At 34.6% G+C, this 20,953-nt stretch overlaps 1 protein-coding gene across 1 annotated transcript in view; it reads left to right on the top strand.

Moving 5' to 3' along the window:
- LOC149947837 (alpha-2C adrenergic receptor-like) overlaps positions 1-20,953 on the top strand; it is a 119,328-nt gene that overhangs the window by 43,005 nt on the left and 55,370 nt on the right. The gene's annotated exons all lie outside the window — the stretch shown is intronic.

Genomic DNA, 20,953 nt, shown 5'->3' on the forward strand with positions numbered 1-20,953 from the left:
AACCTTGTAACAAGTTTAATAATACATAAATAGAGTTTATGTCTGCTAGGAGCAACAAACACAACACCCCACACAAGGAAAACGCAACCCGTCCAAAGTCGTGCATTTTCTTGTGTACATTTTTTCATTGGTTAGACGCTTTAGTGCGTGCTGCCGTCGGAAGGGGAAAATTCGTAAATTGTCTTCCCCCCCGCCCGTAAAACGTTCAGCGCAAAGGCTCATGACGCTCGTCCAATGAAATTCGTACACAACCCTTCGTTAGCGTGTTTAAAGAGAAGCTGCGTTCTCCTTGTGTTTGTTCCTCCTAGATGGCAGCGGCCACTAGGAGCGGCCACTAGGTTCTCTCGTATCTGGACCTCGTTGTCTAGGCAACCACGAATTTTCTAGTTTCAAGAGTTAAAACGGGAAAAAAATATGGCGTTGCAAAGTGCAAACTGTGGTTTTAGATAATTTGGGATGTGGTTTTCTCTTTTTTTAGCTTCATTAATAAAGAAGTTTTGTCTCGACAGACGCTCGGCATAGCGTCACTATTGCCCTATTAAAAACCAACCATTATTTGTGACAAGGACTAAATAGCGCGTCAAGGTCCTACCAAAAGTCAATATAAATTCGTACAAAAAGTCTCACTCGTGCTTGAATCATTATTAATTTTTATTATAAATTATCAATACTAAAATTAACAACCGTGGAATTTGGCGAATTTTGGAGAAATAACTTCGAGGGACTATTTTTCTTCTGTGTAAGTTGGTTTCAACTATGGCGGGAAAGCTGTATTTATCCGCCAGGAGGGAGACGCGTTTTGGGGAGCGGAGCGGTAGAAATATGACATTACGAAAGCTACAGCCAGAGCGAGACTTTTTGTACGAAGTCCTATTGACTTTTGGTCCCACGTATTAATACTTGATACCCAATTGCTGACTAGGCTTTTATTGAAGCGCCTATTAGAAGAAATTGGCTTTTCTGTAGATGTAGAAGTATCCGAATGATTTTGACGGCACTGTCGAGTGAGTACAAAGCAAGCTTAGCCTTTCTATAATATACAAAAAAACAACAGGAATGTTTTCCGATAAATTAAAAAAAAATGAATCAATGCTAATGAAGTTTAAGTAAGAAGAAAAGGCCTAACACGACCCGAACTGTCAATAACGCGGCGCGCTCAATATTCTGGAAAAGAAAAAGAAATCGAATTTAAGCTCTTTATCTCGGCGTAGATTAACCAGAGACTCGCGGTCAACTGCGGCTTTCTAGCGTCATGGGTACGTGGAATCCACCACGTGCTACTACCATTGAGTTGGGAATAATACTGCTAGAATTACAATTACGATTTCGTTTGCCATGGTTACGCGGGACCTGTTCTCTGTTCTGATAAGACTGTACGAAATTCATCTTTACAATTAGGCGGTAGCGCCATCTATATTTTGTAAAGTTATATGGCTAAAAATAAATAATTATTAGCTAACTCACCGTAACTTGAGTTAAAAAGGATCGTGTTGACATAATAAAATTATTTTTAAACAACTTCAAAGGTTTGTTTGTTACGAGTAATCATACATTTCAATTTCGCATCAGATTCGCGAAAAAATTAAATTGCAATATAGCTGCCACTACTAGAGACAGATGCCGCCACGGTAGAACGATATAGTTGATAGTCTCCTTATTGAACGAAATTGGTCCCACGCCAGCCAGATTTAGTTGTACCTCTATTTATTCCCAACTCAATGGCTACTACCATGAATGTTTTCATTTCAACCCTGAATATTGAACTCTTTCTACCATTCTGGAGTTACAAAAATAAAGGAGGGTGGGGAAACATAATTTCCAAAAAAGTCCCTAGATGTCGCTCTCCCGAGGCAAACGAACGCGGGAATTTCGAATTTCTGGGTAGTGTACAGCAACGGCCAACTTTGACACTCGCGCGATAGCGGCCAACCCATTCGCCGAAATTCCACGAACAATGATTTTGGCGCTATAAACCATGAACCTAGTGATATTTTTGTTCGTAGGTTAACATAGAAACTTCAATGAATGGGTTGGTCGCTATTGCGCGAGTGTCAAAGTTGGCCGTGGTACAGCAAAATAGAATAGGTGTTTCTATAAAATACGGGAGGTCACGTGTAAATGTTTTTTCTACGTCACTAGCTAAAGTTATTGAAGATAGAGAGTCGATAAAGATTTTGGTATTTGAAGTCGACGTGCGAAACGCGCGTGCCAATAAAGCACTAAAAAGCTTAAGCTCGTGACGCGGGAAAGAACATTTTATACATTTAAGTTTTTTATTGATTTATTTTATAGAAACACCTATTAGGTCCATTATCATCTATCGACAAGGCTTAGTTAAAAAAATTATGCCTAGACTATACAATTCTTAAGAAAATTTCGTTAGATAGCTAATAATGAATAATCCTGCTGTAACAAGTATTTATTCCTCAAATTTATACTAAATTATGGGAAATATAATTCTTAAATACCTGATAATTTCTTAGGCTATAATTTCCAACTGCGCCATATAGGAGATATAAAATACGGTAGGTCACGTGCTTAAGTTAGTTTTATTGCACGTGCTATTTTTTATTGAAGAAACCACGTGCAAAATTGCACAGCGCGTGCTAACAAAATACCACCGCGATCGTAGAAATAGAAATGAGACTAGAACCACTGCGCTAACCGGCAAGGCATGAAATAAGCACAGGACACTGGACATTGTCCGATAAATTTTGCATATGTCCGATAACTTTTTCAAAATCTTAGGGGGGTCATTGGATTACTTATTCAATAAACTGGGAATGTTTTTTTCTACAAAATAAAAAAAATGGAAAATTATTAGACAATGTCCGATAAAATTTTTTAAATTTAATTTCTTATTTCCTGCCCTGCTAACCGGTAATCTCAAGGAAAACGGGCAGGCTAGAAGGCTGCCATGAGAGTGGAATCGCTACGCAGGAGTGTGCCATCTATTAAAAAAATTTGAACTTTAAATTTTTTAAAATAGATGGCGTGCTCACACAAAGAATACTGGCGATTCCACTCTCATGGCAGCCTTCTAACTCGTACATCTCACCACAATCTAATCACGCTTCTAGTCTCATTTCTATTTCTATGTTCGCGATATGATTTTAACCACGTGGTCGCCAAAGAAAACCGCAACAGAGAGACACCTAACGGAGAATAGGTGCAGATTGAAAATGTCATATAAAAAAACCCCATGTTCTGCATTTCCAGGCGTAGTATTTAGAAGGCAGTGATCCGGGGTTAGGATGGCCGGTGCCTTTTTGCGTTTTACTTAATCACTTGAGCCAATCTGGAGACAGGCGTTTGTCGTTGACTCGATCCACAAAACGTTTCCAGGATTGCGCGATTTACCCGGCGAAAAAAATTACTCCTGTACTTTTACAAAATTACTCGATAATCATAATTAAAGGAATTTATTAATAACATTCTTACCTATTTTCTTTCAATCAAAATGATGTGTATTAAAATTTTAGGAACTAAATTTGGCGCTAAGCCTTGGCACGTAAATCTAGTCAATTAAGTTTCAAAACGTTGCGGCGCGTAACCAACGTCATAATAGCTAGGCCCCTCTCATCCTAGCGACTGAGGCTAGACTACCTAATACAGTTTCATATTCCTGGCTGAAACGAATACGTTATTCAACGTGATGTTTTTTCTCAATATGAATTTACCATCCAAAAATATGTGTAACGTATAACGAACATCCGCTCTTAAAAGTCTCTTTCGACACACTCAGCTGAAAAGGCGTAAAAATCACTCCTCGGGAAGTTGGCCTAAGTCTGTTTATCTATATTTGCTCGTAAAATCTGTCTGTCGCTCGCGGGGCCATAAAATAAAGATATAAAGTTTAATAATCCATTATTAACAGGATTCTCTGGTTTCTCTCTATCATTGAAAAGTTTTAGCCTCTTATGGCGATTACAGCATCGTATTTATAAGCTCTACGCCGCCAGCATATCCTAGAGTCGACTCTAGCGAGCGCCATCTATAAAGTTGTAATAACAATGTTTTATTTTCTTCTCGAGCCGCCTGCCAAAATCTACTTAGTCTTTTAGCTAAGTGACAGACCGTAATGCCAGAAGAAAAGTTCTCAGACTGCTATACTCCCCATGTTGGAGGCGTTTTCCTTATGAAGTTACATTTTGAACTCGAATTTGAAATTTTGCGCGCTCCTGGACCGAAAAAAAAAAGTTTTGGTTTTTATGAAACTATTTTTTATACATAGAAATAGCTATACCCATAAATTCCCTAGTGCAATTTATCGCGTAAAAAGACGGGGATGGAAAATAGCTTTTATTTGACTCGATTTTCTCATCATTTTCATTTGGAAAACGACCTCCGATTCTGAGCGCTATTTCGATAACTTCGGTTCATTTACTTCTGGTAATGCGAAACAAGAAGTCACTGTTGTATTCATTAGGAATTACGAACCACGAACTTCTTTAAACCTGGCGGTGCAGTGTGTTGTGGTATTTGGATGGGTTCACCGAAAGTAGATAAATCAAATAAACCATTTCGTAGCTTCTTTAATGTCTGTTGCTTTGGCCACGTTTCGACAGATGGCGCTGCTAAATTAATTTTATTAAAATCTCATAACTTTTTATAATAAATGTCGTGCTTGCTACGGTAGTTCACCTGAAAGATGGCGATAGTATAGTAGAGAGTAAAAATCTTTTAAATAAACACTTTTTACCTCTTTCTTTATGGTCTCAAGGGGTAAGACGAAAGCTCAAACATTTGTTTTCCATGTCACTGCATTCGCTAACTGGAACTGACGTATTCTTTATCGTCTCTTCGTGCGCTTAAAACATTACGACTGTTCCTCACGTACGATATGTCCAGATATATAAATAAATTTTACGCAGAGAGCTACGTTTTTCAATAACGTATACCTTCGACGCGCGCTGTCAACTCACCATGTTGGTTTTACTCGAAGGAGATTTTTATTCGATTGTTCGTAGCTCGATACTTTAAATTGCGCGATTGTAGAAAAAAAATCTTTTATCACGACAAACATTAACGGTGACATAAGCAGTAACAATAGCTTTTATTTAGCTAAATTTCCGACGTGTAATCGTTGAAAGTCGTTTCATTGCACAATGGATCAGAAAATGAATGATTTTATACAGGGTATTTCAAAAGGTTATGCAAAAATTTGAAGGAGTTGTAGGGGGTGAGTTGAGAAGTATGCCTGTTTTTCCCCCATTTTGCTACGGTGAGTTAAAAGAGTGCCAGAGAGCTTCAAAGTGTGTCCTACTAGCCCCTGGAAGTAGGCTGTAACCAGCGCAAAACCAAGCAGCAGGGACTTAAATTACTGTTTAGGTTTATTTTTTTTACACTGGTTAAAAAAGTCCTTTTGTACCTATCGTACGAACCCAAACCTTAACGTTCGCGTTTAAAGGGGCTAGTAGGCCACACTTTGAAGCTCTCTGGCGCTCTTTTAACTCATCGTAGGAAAATGGGGAAAAACAGGCATACTTCTCAACTCACCCCCTACAACTCCTGAAAAATGTTGCATAACCTTTGAAACACCCTGTATATGAAACTAGAGCTTGGCGGAAATCTCGGAAAAACTCCTTCTGCGTTGAGTTTGCAAGTTCTTTCCCCATTGGTTTAAGGGGTTATCCCCCGAGCTCTTCGGTTTCCCCTTCCATAAAAACTTGTTGAGGTTAACGGTAACAGTTAGTGTAGGGAGCTGTTGGCTCGCGTGGCTTGCAGGGCTTGTCACCACCCTCCTACGCATTGTAACCCGGCCACCTGAATTACAAGGCTTTAAAAGTGGCTCGATGACTTAGGCCTAAGGTGGTGCCTTGGGTATTAGCCTAGCTGATTATTATTATTTATTATTATTATATAAATCAACCGTTAAAATTTCGATTACTCGTAAAAATTACGGTAAACTGTTTATTTATGAATATTATTCGCGGTTAATTTTCGGTTATGGATAAAAATAAATAAAACGGATATTAATAATCCAAACCCCGAGCACTATATGAAACACATTGAGCGCGTCTTAGGAATAAACAAATATTTTGCAATAGGCGCTTAAATAAAACATCTTCCCAGAAATCGCCAAGAAGAAATATTTCCGACAGCCAGGACTCATAAGTTACAATTTATATAGTGCTTGTTGAAATATTAGAAAACTGGAAACTTTTCTCGAACATAACATCGGTTTTTTGCTAAGCCTTAACATGCCAAAAAAAGTTACCTGGTTAAAAGGAAACACTTGTTGCATACCGTACTGCAAAAGTAATACGTTTAGTTCTAAAGGAATTAGTTTTCATCTTTTTCCGAAAGATAATTTTATACGAAATGAATTAACTCTGCCTCCATGAGAAGCCTTAAAATTGCCCGGTAATATAAAAATATTCCGTATAATTTTAATTTATGATAATAATAATAATATTATCTTCTTATACTTAGTTTTAGTAACATTATATATTTTACCTTAACATATATAATCGAAAATTAATATTAGTACGTTCCTTATACACGTGAGCCGACGCGTTTCTTATCTGACGCAAAATTCTCATGAGGGCAAAAACGCGTCTCCAATTGGCTTAAATATGAATTTTTGGCTAGCCATTCTAACCGTTTAACCGACCGACCGGAAATAGCTCCTTCCCAGATGAATTTGGAGAGGAGAGTAGCAACTGAGTATCTTTTATTGAAGCGTCCATTGTATTAAAGATTAATTTCAGCACTTTCCTTAATTGTTAACGCAAGTATTTGGCAATTCAATCGTGGATACATGTACGCGAAAAGGATGTTTTACCGTCTACCATGTTATGTTCTTGGTTATGCCTTTTCTCTTCGACCACTGTTTACTCCGGAATTGTCTCGTATTTCCAGTTCACGACGGAACTAGGTGAGGTTTAAATGGACAACCCTATATTGGACTAAGGTACCTACACTCTTAGAAAAATTCGTCCATAATTGTATAAAACATGATCCAAATTCTTGTCACTGAGACGGCGCGTATTTTTGTCCAAAATTGCGCAAAAACAATACGTGCAACGTTGGACTTTATGTGGAACCAATATTGCACATTATTACAGGATATATTGGTAGTTAATTTGTCCAATATTGTATAATAAAGCATCAATTTTGGGACTCAAATTGCCGAAAATTGGGAGGTTATTCTCCGATATTGGAGTTTAATATTAGCTATTTAAGTTGTTATGTTCAACACTGGAAGGTTATTTGTCCGATATTGGAGTTTAATTCGTGTAATATTAGCTATTTATTTGTCCGATATTGGAATTTAATTCATGTAATATTAGCTATTTATTTGTCCAATACTGGAGTTTAATTCGTGTAATATTAGCTATTTATTTGTCCGATATTGGAGTTTAATTCGTGTAATATTAGCTATTTATTTGTCCAATATTGGAGTTTAATTCGTGTAATATTAGCTATTTATTTGTCCGATATTGGAGTTTAATTCGTGTAATATTAGCTATTTATTTGTCCGATATTGGAGTTTAATTCGTGTAATATTAGCTATTTATTTGTCCGATATTGGAGTTTAATTCGTGTAATATTAGCTATTTATTTGTCCGATATTGGAGTTTAATTCGTGTAATATTAGCTATTTATTTGTCCGATATTGGAATTTAATTCGTGTAATATTAGCTATTTATTTGTCCAATATTGGAGTTTAATTCGTGTAATATTAGCTATTTATTTGTCCGATATTGGAGTTTAATTCGTGTAATATTAGCTATTTATTTGTCCGATATTGGAGTTTAATTCGTGTAATATTAGCTATTTATTTGTCCGATATTGGAGTTTAATTCGTGTAATATTAGCTATTTATTTGTCCGATATTGGAGTTTAATTCGTGTAATATTAGCTATTTATTTGTCCGATATTGGAGTTTAATTCGTGTAATATTAGCTATTTATTTGTCCGATATTGGAGTTTAATTCGTGTAATATTAGCTATTTATTTGTCCGATATTGGAGTTTAATTCGTGTAATATTAGCTATTTATTTGTCCGATATTGGAGTTTAATTCGTGTAATATTAGCTATTTATTTGTCCGATATTGGAGTTTAATTCGTGTAATATTAGCTATTTATTTGTCCGATATTGGAGTTTAATTCGTGTAATATTAGCTATTTATTTGTCCGATATTGGAGTTTAATTCGTGTAATATTAGCTATTTATTTGTCCGATATTGGAATTTAATTCGTGTAATATTAGCTATTTATTTGTCCGATATTGGAGTTTAATTCGTGTAATATTAGCTATTTATTTGTCCGATATTGGAGTTTAATTCGTGTAATATTAGCTATTTATTTGTCCGATATTGGAGTTTAATTCGTGTAATATTAGCTATTTATTTGTCCGATATTGGAGTTTAATTCGTGTAATATTAGCTATTTATTTGTCCGATATTGGAATTTAATTCGTGTAATATTAGCTATTTATTTGTCCAATATTGGAGTTTAATTCGTGTAATATTAGCTATTTATTTGTCCGATATTGGAGTTTAATTCGTGTAATATTAGCTATTTATTTGTCCGATATTGGAGTTTAATTCGTGTAATATTAGCTATTTATTTGTCCGATATTGGAGTTTAATTCGTGTAATATTAGCTATTTATTTGTCCGATATTGGAGTTTAATTCGTGTAATATTAGCTATTTATTTGTCCGATATTGGAGTTTAATTCGTGTAATATTAGCTATTTATTTGTCCGATATTGGAGTTTAATTCGTGTAATATTAGCTATTTATTTGTCCGATATTGGAGTTTAATTCGTGTAATATTAGCTATTTATTTGTCCGATATTGGAGTTTAATTCGTGTAATATTAGCTATTTATTTGTCCGATATTGGAGTTTAATTCGTGTAATATTAGCTATTTATTTGTCCGATATTGGAGTTTAATTCGTGTAATATTAGCTATTTATTTGTCCGATATTGGAGTTTAATTCGTGTAATATTAGCTATTTATTTGTCCGATATTGGAATTTAATTCGTGTAATATTAGCTATTTATTTGTCCGATATTGGAGTTTAATTCGTGTAATATTAGCTATTTATTTGTCCGATATTGGAGTTTAATTCGTGTAATATTAGCTATTTATTTGTCCGATATTGGAATTTAATTCGTGTAATATTAGCTATTTATTTGTCCGATATTGGAGTTTAATTCGTGTAATATTAGCTATTTATTTGTCCGATATTGGAGTTTAATTCGTGTAATATTAGCTATTTATTTGTCCAATTTTGAAAGTTGTTACGTTCAAAATTCATCCTGATGATGGCAGCGTAATACGCGGTAGCCGAAACTGGTTGAGTCGCGTTTTTAATTTTTATAATTAAAAAGAAAAAATTATAGTGCACTAAAATACGTTGTTTTTATTTATTTTAACTATTAATTACCCATTATAAGACCACAAATTGGTTTGAAAAATCCCAAAAAATGATTGATTGGATCCGAATTCCCACCCAGATTTTCTTTTAACCGAGGAACTTGAGCCCCCAATTCCGTAACAGAATCTACGTCAGTCAACGCGCGCTGACATTGTATTCATTCTACGAAACGAGTGGCTTGACCCCGGGTCGAGGCCGCAGCAGACTCCGTAGTTGCGATTCCCAATATTAGACCGTAAAACAATACTCTCTTCTTGGTCGGTTCGACAGTCAGTCGGAAGCACGAACAAAAATAATAATAGCGCATTCGTCGTAAGTCTTTCTTCGCAGCGAGCCCTTTCCTTTTTATGGAAAATGGTGTTTGGGGGTCCGGGAATAAAAAACGGAGAAAAAAGCGGGGAGGGGGATCGGATTTTTGGGCTCGTCTTTAGCTAGGCTTCTGGCAGCCTATTGATATACGGCTCGCATTATGCATCTTCGCGCAAAGCCACTTTTATATCTCCGAAATCAGGCTGAAAGGATTTCAAGGGGCTTTGCCTCGCGTTTATGGGGCCGCTCGCGCCACTCAAATGAAATATCGCGAGCCCGGGACGGGGCTACGTCATTTGGCGCTCACCCCGAAAAAAGCCGGCCGCTCCTTTTTGACACCACGCCCATTTTTATGTCCTTCTCGTCCTCGCTCAGATTTCCCTTCTTCGCCCCCCCTACTGTTCCCCCCCCCCCCCCCCACTGTTGGCCCATTTGAACGCCTCTTTCCGCATTGCCCCAACGTCATGCTGGGATCGAATTGAATTCTTTATGTATTCCGGGGATCGAGAAATTTGTAGCGCGAACTGTGTGCCGTTTCGGGGGGACTTTTTGCCGAGTATAGTACGTTTTCAGTTTCTTACGATTGTTTTCTCTCCAAATCGAACGGGCGGTTTTTCTTCCAGAAATGGTTTTTGCAGAATATACCTTATACACTGTTAAAAAATAGAGTGTTTTAATGGTATATTGAGGGTGTAATATCGGAAAAAAAAACACTCTTTAATGTTAATTTCAACGCCCTAAAGGGATTTTTATTGTCCCAAATTAAAAACTTGAAAAGGTGTATAAAGGGTGTTATATTACCCCGTAAATTGAGTGATTTAACACCTGGTAAGGGTGTAGCTCCCTTAAGGCAGTAGTTTAGTGCCCTAAAAGGAGTATTTTAACACTTTAAAGGGAGTATTGTAGCACCCTTACGGCAGTAGTTTAGAACCTTAAAGGGAGTAGTTAAAAACTTTAAAGGGAGTATTATAGAACCCTTAAGGGAGTATTGTAGAACCCTGAAGGGGGTAGTGTAACACCCTGAAGGGAGTCGTTTGGTACCCTAAAAGGAGTGGTCTTGTACCCCAGAGGGAGTAGATAATAACCCTGAAGGGAATAGTTTTATACCACAAACTGTTAACAAAGGAACCAAAACGGAGGACATAAGCACCCCAAACAGTGTAAATAAACACCCTAGCAGGAAAACTGCTTTTTAATGTGTAGAATAACATCCTTTATAAACCTGTTAAGGTGTTAAATATGGGACAAGAAAAAACCCTTAAAGGTTTGAAAATACACCTTTTTTTAAGAGTGTACCAGGGGCTATATTACAATAATATTAAAATAATAATAAAAAATTACTACTGTAAATAAGGCGATCTCATTCTTGAAAATCGTGATCTAGATCATCCAATAGAGTGCTAGCAGTTGATGCGTTTTTAAAAGTTAGTGACGTCACAGCCGTAGCTTCCGTAGTGGTTGTCGTGAAAACTCGCGTTTTTTGTCAATAGACGTTTAACATTGGTGACGTCGCAGGGTTTCAAGCTGCTGGCACTCTATTGGCGATGTTTCAAATCGGAAATTTTATTAATAATTATAGGTTAATATTTGAATCTATTTAAGATTCGCCGTTAATTACCGCTTCAATAGACAAGTTTAACTTGGACTTTAGAGTGTTTTAACGAGTCCCTGTAACTCCTGAATAGCGACGTTCCCGTTGGTGGGGTGCGTAGCCTTTCTACTTTTCCAGGTGGGGGGTTCATTTTTCGCCTTTAGTATTTCGCTATAGTACATAATTCGCGAACTCCGCCTTTGAAGACCGCGCGAAACAAACTTAAATTACGTAAAAATAGAATCAAGATAAAAACGTGACGTGAAAAAAACTTTTCGCGCGTTTTTTTGGCGAGTGAATAAAGGGGGCTTAACCCAGATCCAAAAACGCTTTAAGAAAATTTTAATTTTGAGTTCTACGGAAAAATAGTTGTTGTATTTTTTTTTAAACAAGGAGGAGGGGGGGGGGGGAGTGTGTGAATTCCAAAATAATCTTTTAAGTGGAAATGAAGAAAGTAAAAATAATAATGTGTCCGCTTTCAAAGTCTCATCCCCAAAACGACACTTTTTCTTCGCTTCCGAAACTTGATCTCCGAAATTAAAAGTAATGCGTGGAAAAATGTTCTTGGAATGAATGTAAGCCCCGTGAAGGATCACGGGGGAAAATGGTACGGCTGAGATGGAAGAAGCCTAGTGTGGGTCGCTATTTTCTCGTCCAAGTTGCCCCTCTGGCTTTAATTATTTTCTATTCTATTTCTGTTTTCGGCGTGTTTTCAAAGCTCGAGCTCTAGCGCCTCTCATTAGAACGGTTTTTTTCCTTGAGCGTTTTTATTTAGTTATTTTTTGCGCTTTCGTGAAAGTAAAAATATTCCCATATTTACCAAGTGGTATTTATTTTTATAAAAACCGAATTTTTTAATCATGGCGCTTTAAAAAAAATTATGACGGGTTGAGATATATGTATGGAAACATTTTTAAAAGATGCTTTAATAGAAATCTTACAGGGAAAAAGATTTACTTAAAAATGGACGAAAATAATTACACAAAAATACCACAAATAGTTAAACGACTACTTGATACGTTAATTAACATTAATTAAAGTGTGGAATATTAATATTTTTATAATTTTTTAATTAATCGCGAAAGACATAAATTTAACTGATCGAAATTTAATCCTAGTAAGAGAAGTATTTTTCTTGTCAATTTGGAATCTCACTCTATGAAAAGTCATTCGTCACGCGTATTTAAACTTGGTTGAGACCTTATCGAAACATACTATCGATTTTTCATTGGTAAAAAAGAAGTCGATATTGATAAAACGGAGTAATTTTGGCCTATTTGTGGCCTACCAACCCCTGTAGAAGTGTTCTACACGCGCGACACTTATGCCCAGGGAGAAGCTAACATTTACCCTTCCACTTTTGCTTCGTAAATATGCCGAATACCAATTCTCCGTGTTGACTGTATCCAAATAAAAATCTGCCGAATTCAAACTTTTAAAGTGGACGAGCCCTGTACGTATTTTTTCTGGAAAATAAAAATTAATATATACAATTTTTTTTGGGTAAAAAGTTGGTATTTTTCGTTTGGCTACAGGTGGTGTGGTCAGGTTGCTTTAATCTTCTCTATCGCGAGCGCCCTCTCGGGGTGGGGCGCCTGACGAGAAAGTCTCCCGATTCAACAAGCTTCTTCGGCGATCGATTCCGGCTCGCGCGTGGCTATAGAGTACGAAGCGAATCCGTTCGTATTGAATAAAATCCAGAGTTCGGTCGCCTTTTCCCCTCCCAATCGCCGGTTAACTTGTCCGCGGAGTAGGGTTTCTTCATTTACAATGCGCGCTTTAAGTTGAAAGCGTTGTCGGGGGGGATGGGAGGAACCAATCGAAGATTTGAAATTCGATTCCGATCTCGCTTAGAAAAAATATTCGGAAACTTTTGAAGAATCGGCCGACTACGTCACGCTCCTAATACACTCTCGGGTTCTCTAGTAACCTAGCCTCTCTCAAAATGACTAAACTTTGAGTATGTTTTTTATTATTCCAATAAGCAAGCCCGCGGGGGTATATCGTATTGCCCAAAAAAATACATTTTTACATTATGGAAATAACTAGCGAATTTTTAAGCCTTTCTTATCAACGTTAACAACTGAATTACAAATTACGAAATGTGATATTTTTTTAAAATTACGTATATTGGTTACTTATTTTAAATTAGTGTTGTAAGTCGGAATATTTTCCGGAAAATGAGCGAGACCTTTTTTCCGGAAAAAATGAAAAGGGTTTTAATTTCATGATTAGTCTAATATTTTTTGCAAATTTAAATTAAGCGGCATTTTCGCCTCATTTTTTCGAATCTAAAAGTAAAACTAAACCTCTAGACTAGCTTTAAACTGATTAACAATGTAACACTATTAATGTTTTATAGTATGTTTACTTATAAATATATATAAAATAAAATAAATTTACTCGACAACGAATTTTTCTCGTGCACAAGCTTTAAAAGTTTATTGTAAAACTCGACCGCGGTTTCGGTTACCTTCATGGTAATATTTTCAAGAGTGAAACCCGATTCACCTTACATTGTTACTTATATACAGAGGACTATTAAAAAAATATTAATTCCAAAAAATGAAATTAAATCAAAAAGTAGATAAAATGCACATAAAAAGGTTAGGAACAAATTTTTATCCAATTCTCGAGATATTCGATTCCGGGGCCAAGATCTCTATTTAAAGATGTGTTTTTAATTTTATTATTTTTAATTAAATACGATTCTCTAATGTTTAATTCTAACCGATTTTTACATTCATTTTTAAGGGTGATATTATCCCAACGGATGTCAAGGTTTAAGTTATGACAATGTTCAGCTAAAGCTGATTTTTCTACCCTACCATGGTTGACATCAGCTTTGTGTTCTCTAATTCTGGTGCCAAGTTTTCTTCACCTCCCTACGTGTTAATATGCAGAGAAAGTTATGCCAACTTAAGTTCCTGACGTTGTGCAAAAATAAGAACATCACCCCTAATTTTATCACCGTAAACATTCAACCACACAACCGATTTACAACCAAGATCACTCACCGTTGTGAACGTAATGTACTCCGCTCAGTGATCAAAACGAAGAGATCAACTATTGCCCATTTGGAAAGTGAATTATATGGCCTTCACCAAAAACTTAGCAACACTCTCCCTACATTGGAATGGCAACATCTCGAATTGTGCAGTTGGTCCTTCGCCCAGAAAGAAAAAGAAGCATCCAGATCACGTCTCACTAACAAGCTTAACAAGCTTCGAACTCTACAAATCCCACAACAGGACGCTATCACGTTAAATTATAAACGCGTGTTTGAGTCTCTAAACCTTGAACAGAAGAAGCTTATTGATAACACTAAAGTCCTGAATCTCTCCAAAAAAACCTACTCAAGCGAACAATTGAAAACTCTGTCATTAGGACTTAATTTCTCGATTCAACCACAATTTTTGGATAAAATTGGCTTAATAAGTAGTGTCGAAAATGGCTTAGCATACTGTAGTGCTTCAATTGAAATTTCTTAAGATATTAGACAGAATATAATAAATGAAATTACTAACTCCAATTACAATTACAATCACAACTCCACCAACCTCAACAAAAGTGAAATAGGGATTTTTAAAAACTTTCAAAAAGATAATGACATCGTCATAACTAAATCTGACAAAGGTGGTCAAATTGTAATTCTAGACAAAACCACCTACACCACTGAAATAGAGAAATTACTAGAAGATAAAACTTATAAAAAACTTAAAAAAGACCCCACTACCTCATACCATTTAAAAGTAAAAAATGTAATTAAATCTTGTAAATCGCTAGATCCGAGTGTAAGCAATTACCTAATCCCAACCAATGTCGGAACTCCACGACTATATGCACTCCCAAAAACTCATAAAGAGTCACTAAAATTTAGACCAATCGTATCCGACATAGATAGTTCTAACCATAGAATTGCACAATACTTAGCTAAGAAATATGCCTTCCTAATTAAAGATAATAAATATAATGTAACAAATTCAAAAGAATTTGTTGACAAAATAAGAAATTTAAATTTAACTAACCAAGACATACTGGCTTCTTTAGACATTGTATCCCTCTACACCAAAGTACCAGTAGATGAAGCCATCACATGCTTCGAACATAGACTTAAAAAGAAGGTAGTCATAAAATTAACTAAATTATGTGTTACAAAACCCTTTTTTAACTACAACAATGAATATTACGAACAAACCGAAGGATTTCCCATGGGTTCTCCAATTAGCCCATTATTAGCAGAAATGTTTTTGAATGACTTTGAGACGAAGGCGTTGCACAATTCGAATATGTCCCCTAAAATCTGGATCAGATACGTGGACGACATATTTCTCATTTGGCAACACGGGTTTGAAGCGTTAAATGAGTTCCAAAATTATCTGAACAATTTACATGACAGCATCAAATTTACCCTTGAACTAGAAAACAACAGTTCACTCCCATATTTAGATATAAAACTTGAGAGGTACCAGAATCATTTAAGAACATCAGTGTACCGGAAGTCTTTTTCTGTCGTCACTATTCCACATATGAGATCCAATCACCCCCTATCACAAAAAATGGCTTCTTTTTATACATTCGTCTACAGAGCATTGAACATTTGCTCTGATAACAAAGGTATTGATGACGAACTAAAATTTCTTAAAGTAATAGCCATAGACAGAGGCTTCCCCCCTTCCGTGGTTGACAAAGCTTTTAGAAAATTTAAATATAAAAATGAAATACTAGTCCATACTAGCTTAGAACCAGACATTGAAATTAAAAAATACGTGAGTTTACCTTTTTACCCTCTAATCTCCACTCGAATAGGCCAAATCCTTAAAAATAAATTAAAATGTAATATTGCCTATAAACCTCTAGAAAAATTTAAAAACAAACTAGTTAAATTAAAAACCCCCTTTATTTAAATGATAAAAGTGGAATTTATTGCATTCCTTGCGAGTGTGGGAAAAAAATATATTGGTCAAACCCAAAGAAAACTTGGCACCAGAATTAGAGAACACAAAGCTGATGTCAACCATGGTAGGGTAGAAAAATCAGCTTTAGCTGAACATTGTCATAACTTAAACCATGACATCCGTTGGGATAATATCACCCTTAAAAATGAATGTAAAAATCGGTTAGAATTAAACATTAGCGAATCGTATTTAATTAAAAATAATAAAATTAAAAACACATCTTTAAATAGAGATCTTGGCCCCGGAATCGAATATCTCGAGAATTGGATAAAAATTTGTTCCTAACCTTTTTATGTGCATTTTATCTACTTTTTGATTTAATTTCATTTTTTGGAATTAATATTTTTTTAATAGTCCTCTGTATATAAGTAACAATGTTGGGTGAATCGGGTTTCACTCTTGAAAATGGTACCATGAAGGTAACCGAAACCGCGCTCGAGTTTTACAATAAACTTTTAAAGCTTGTGCACGAGAAAAATTCGTTGTCGAGTAAATTAATTTTATTTTACATATATTTTGCGCAAGTTACTTGCTAACTCTTAATAAATAGTATGTTTACTGTTATTAGACGTAATTAAAAACCCTTAAAAGTAATTTATGTTTCAATTTTTTATTTTTCCGATTTGCGGAAACTTTTCCGGAAAATTTCTGGAAATCTTTCCGTATTTTATTTTTCCTAAAAATTAACAACACTGTTTTAAATACAGGAAGTTAAATAAACATTACAACGCTAATTATAAGCATAAATTTAAAATAAACAAGAGTCGTTTCTTTAAGAAATATTTTACTCGGAGCTACGCGCAAAGTGACGTCATCGCGGGAAGAAAAACGCCCCCTAGCGGAACGCTGCAAAATGACTCGTGAGACGCGAAACGACATCGCTATAGGCGGTGTCACGTGAAAAATGTGTCAAACTGATGAAACAATATTAATGAATTATGTTTTAATTATTATTTTTTTAATTAATGGAAACAGGAATCCATACCTCTACTTGGAATGCTTATCCCACCGTATCGCGCATGGGAAGATCACTCTGACGAGAGAAAAAATCCCCTCTGCGCGCACTCTCCTCTCACGTTGTTGTTTGTTAAGTTGACATAGGGACATCAAAAAACCGTCAGCCACATCGAGACGAAAATCTGCCGCGATAAGCATTCCAAGTAGAGGTATGGATTCCTGATGGAAATTAGTGGCTACACTAGTGCTATTCAGTGTACCCATTCAGTGGTGGCGAAAGGGAGATATTCGGTGCGGTACAAAATTAAATATCCGGGCTCACCCACAGCGCCCCGAGAAAATTATATTGCTTTTTGTTCAACCAAAAACGCCCATGATTTGTATGCCCTATTTGTGAGTGATTTTCACGGCAATAGAGCATGTAGTGTTTAGAAAATAGCAAGTCAAATTCAGTATTGATTTAAAACACTTTCTTAATTTGTATAATTATATCAATATTTTAGTCTAATACTTTATTTATCTTTGCGGATCATTAACAGTCAAAACTATATTATATTACATTACATTAAATTAATAATACATTAATAGTGCATTAATAGTACATTAATATTACATTAACATTACATTAATATTACATTAATATTACATTAATAGTGCATTAATAGTACATTAATATTACATTAACATTACATTAATATTACATTAATATTACATTACATTACATTAATAGTACATTAATCTTACATTAATAGTATATTAATATTACATTAATAGTACATTAATATTACATTAATAGTATATTAATATTACATTAATATTACATTACATTACATTAATAGTACATTAATATTACCTTAAATTAAATTAATAGTATATTAATATTACATTAAATTAATAGTATATTAATATTACATTAAATTAATAGTATATTAATATTAAATTAAATTAATAGTATATTAATATTACATTAAATTAATAGTATATTAATATTACATAAAATTAATAGAATATTAATATAACATAAAATAAATAGAATATTAATATTACATTAAATTAATAGTATATTAATATTACATTAAATTAATAGTATATTAATATTACATTAAATTAATAGTATATTAATATTACATTAAATTAATAGTATATTAAAAATGAAATGAAATGAATTTATTTACAGTGAACTACAACAGTACAAAATGACCAACAAGGTAGAACACTACAACGTACAACAAATAAGAAACATATAGACAACTTGACAGTCGAACATGTTTAAGTTAATTGCATAATAGCGGTATATTTACAGGAAAATAAATCAACTTGGTTACAATAGGAATTAAATGTGTTTTGCATACTTCGAAGTGGTGAATCAGAAGATTTACCGGTAAACGTGTACATATGGCGGGTTTTATAATTTGGTACATAAAAATTTAGGCAAGACAGTAAGTCAGAGTGACAAGAGGTACGAAGGAGGTTCCATAAAAAGGCAATATTACATTAATATTACATTAATATTACATTAATATTACATTACATTAAATTAATAGTACATTAATATTACATTAATATTACATTACATTAAATTAATAGTACATTAATATTACATTAATAGTACATTAATAGTACATTAATATTACATTAATAGTACATTAATATTACATTAATAGTACATTAATATTACATTAATAGTACTTTATATTACATTACATTACATTAATATTACATTACATTAATATTACATTACATTAAGATTACAATACATTAATATTACAATACATTAATATTACATTACATTAATATTACATTACATTAATATTTTTACATTACATTACATTATATCACATCACATTACATTATTTTACATTATTATTACACTATACTACACTACATTACATTATATTACACTAAATTATACTACTCTACACTACACTACACTACACTACACTACACTTCCATACACTACACTACACTACACTACGCTTAAAGCGACTCTTATAACTATTATCAAATATTTCCTAATCCAACAGGGTACCAACAGCTCAAATATTTTCTGGGTTTTCATTCGTTCTCGTGGCCATATAAAATGAAAATTTAATATACAGTATTCTACACGCCGTCCGACTAGAATATATTCTACGGTATATATTTATGAAAAGGGTAGAACTAAATAAAACCCCTTAAAAAAGGTTTATCCCTAAAAACAAAATACGGCGGAATGGGCATCTCGAAGAATACGAAACCGAAACTGAAATAAAAGAGTGGCCAGGAGAGAAGGGAAGTCGGTCACCGAAAAACAAATTCTTTCCTCGCCAGTTTAGCATAAAAAGGACATATTTACGAAATACTGATACGCGTATACTCCACCAGACTCCGGAAAACGAAAGTCGAGTTTTTCTTTATATACGGAATCTTTAAGGACGCCATCTGGTATCGAAAGAGTGCGGACTGAGATCCACTCTTTCGCTTCCGCTGGCTTGTCTTTCCGACGCGCCTATTATTCTTCGGCGCGAGCGGCGCAAATTTACATTCCAAAAGAAAATGGCGCAAATATTCTCGAGTGATACGAAGTATATCGTTGACCAGGGTCGCGTCGGCCGCGTGTTACTCTCCAAAAAGGTCCACGGAGACCGGAAGAAACTCTTTTTCACTCTGTATATCGATATAAGACGAAAGGACTCTATAAATTGAAAAATATATCCCTAAAGAACAAAAATGAACCTAGAATGTTGAAAATATTCTCCGGGAGAATTACTAAAGCTTTGTACCAAAATAAAAGGTCGAGAAAAATTAAACGTGATTTTAAATTTTATTAAAATTTATAACTTTTTTTATGAAGTCTAATAATAATAATAATAATCAGCTAGCGACTTTTAAAGCCATTAATTAAGGTGGCCAGTTTACAATGCGTAGGAGAGTGGTGGCAAGCCCTTCATGCCACGCGAGCAAACAGCTCCATACACTAACTATTACCGTTAACCTCAACAAGTTTTTATTTAAAAAAAGATATTTGTGAAAAAATTTAGGAAGTTAGGTTAGAAAAATTGCAAACTATTATTAATTTATTATAATTGTGAGTTAAAATAATATTTTAGTTGTTAGCTGATATTATGTTCCCTGATTAGGTCAAAAGGACTAAAAATAGTGAGAATCGATCCAGTATAAGAGTAAATTTCCTTTTGTCGTTTATTTCCGACGGTTATTGTACCTAAGGGATAAGAGTACAGATAATTCGCAAAATGTCATTTTTAAAATATCTGTTTCTAGTTCCAACCAGAGATTCATTATTTTATCCAACGGGTTTTTTTTGTATTTTATTTAACGGCCTAAGGTACCGTATAATCATCATTAATCAATGCTTATACATATTGAAGAATACTTAGATATCTCCGGTACCATAAATTAAATTATTAATTTTCTTATTTTCTTGAATACTTAACTCTCCGCGAAAGAAATAATTAACATCGGACTTTATTGAAGAATGTCCAAGTGTTTATTCCCTCTTTGGGATTGAACTAAATTATTCCAATTTCGCGACTGCCTCCGTACGAATTGTAGAGAGAGAGAGAGAGAGAGAAATAACCATCTGTGGATTCCTTCACTCGATTCAAAAATTGTACAAAACGTTCGCTTCAATTCCGTTTGCCGTCGTAAATAGGAGCGAGTTAAATCGCTGACGGCGTGGCCACCGGATGGCGCTCTAGAAGGCGCCTATCTTGGACCAGCGCCGAATCTCTACATTAGCAGG

The sequence above is a fragment of the Leiobunum rupestre genome, chromosome 4 (genome assembly GCF_980474605.1).
Source record: "Leiobunum rupestre chromosome 4, qqLeiRupe1.1.hap1, whole genome shotgun sequence".
Taxonomy (NCBI): Eukaryota; Metazoa; Arthropoda; class Arachnida; order Opiliones; family Sclerosomatidae; genus Leiobunum; species Leiobunum rupestre.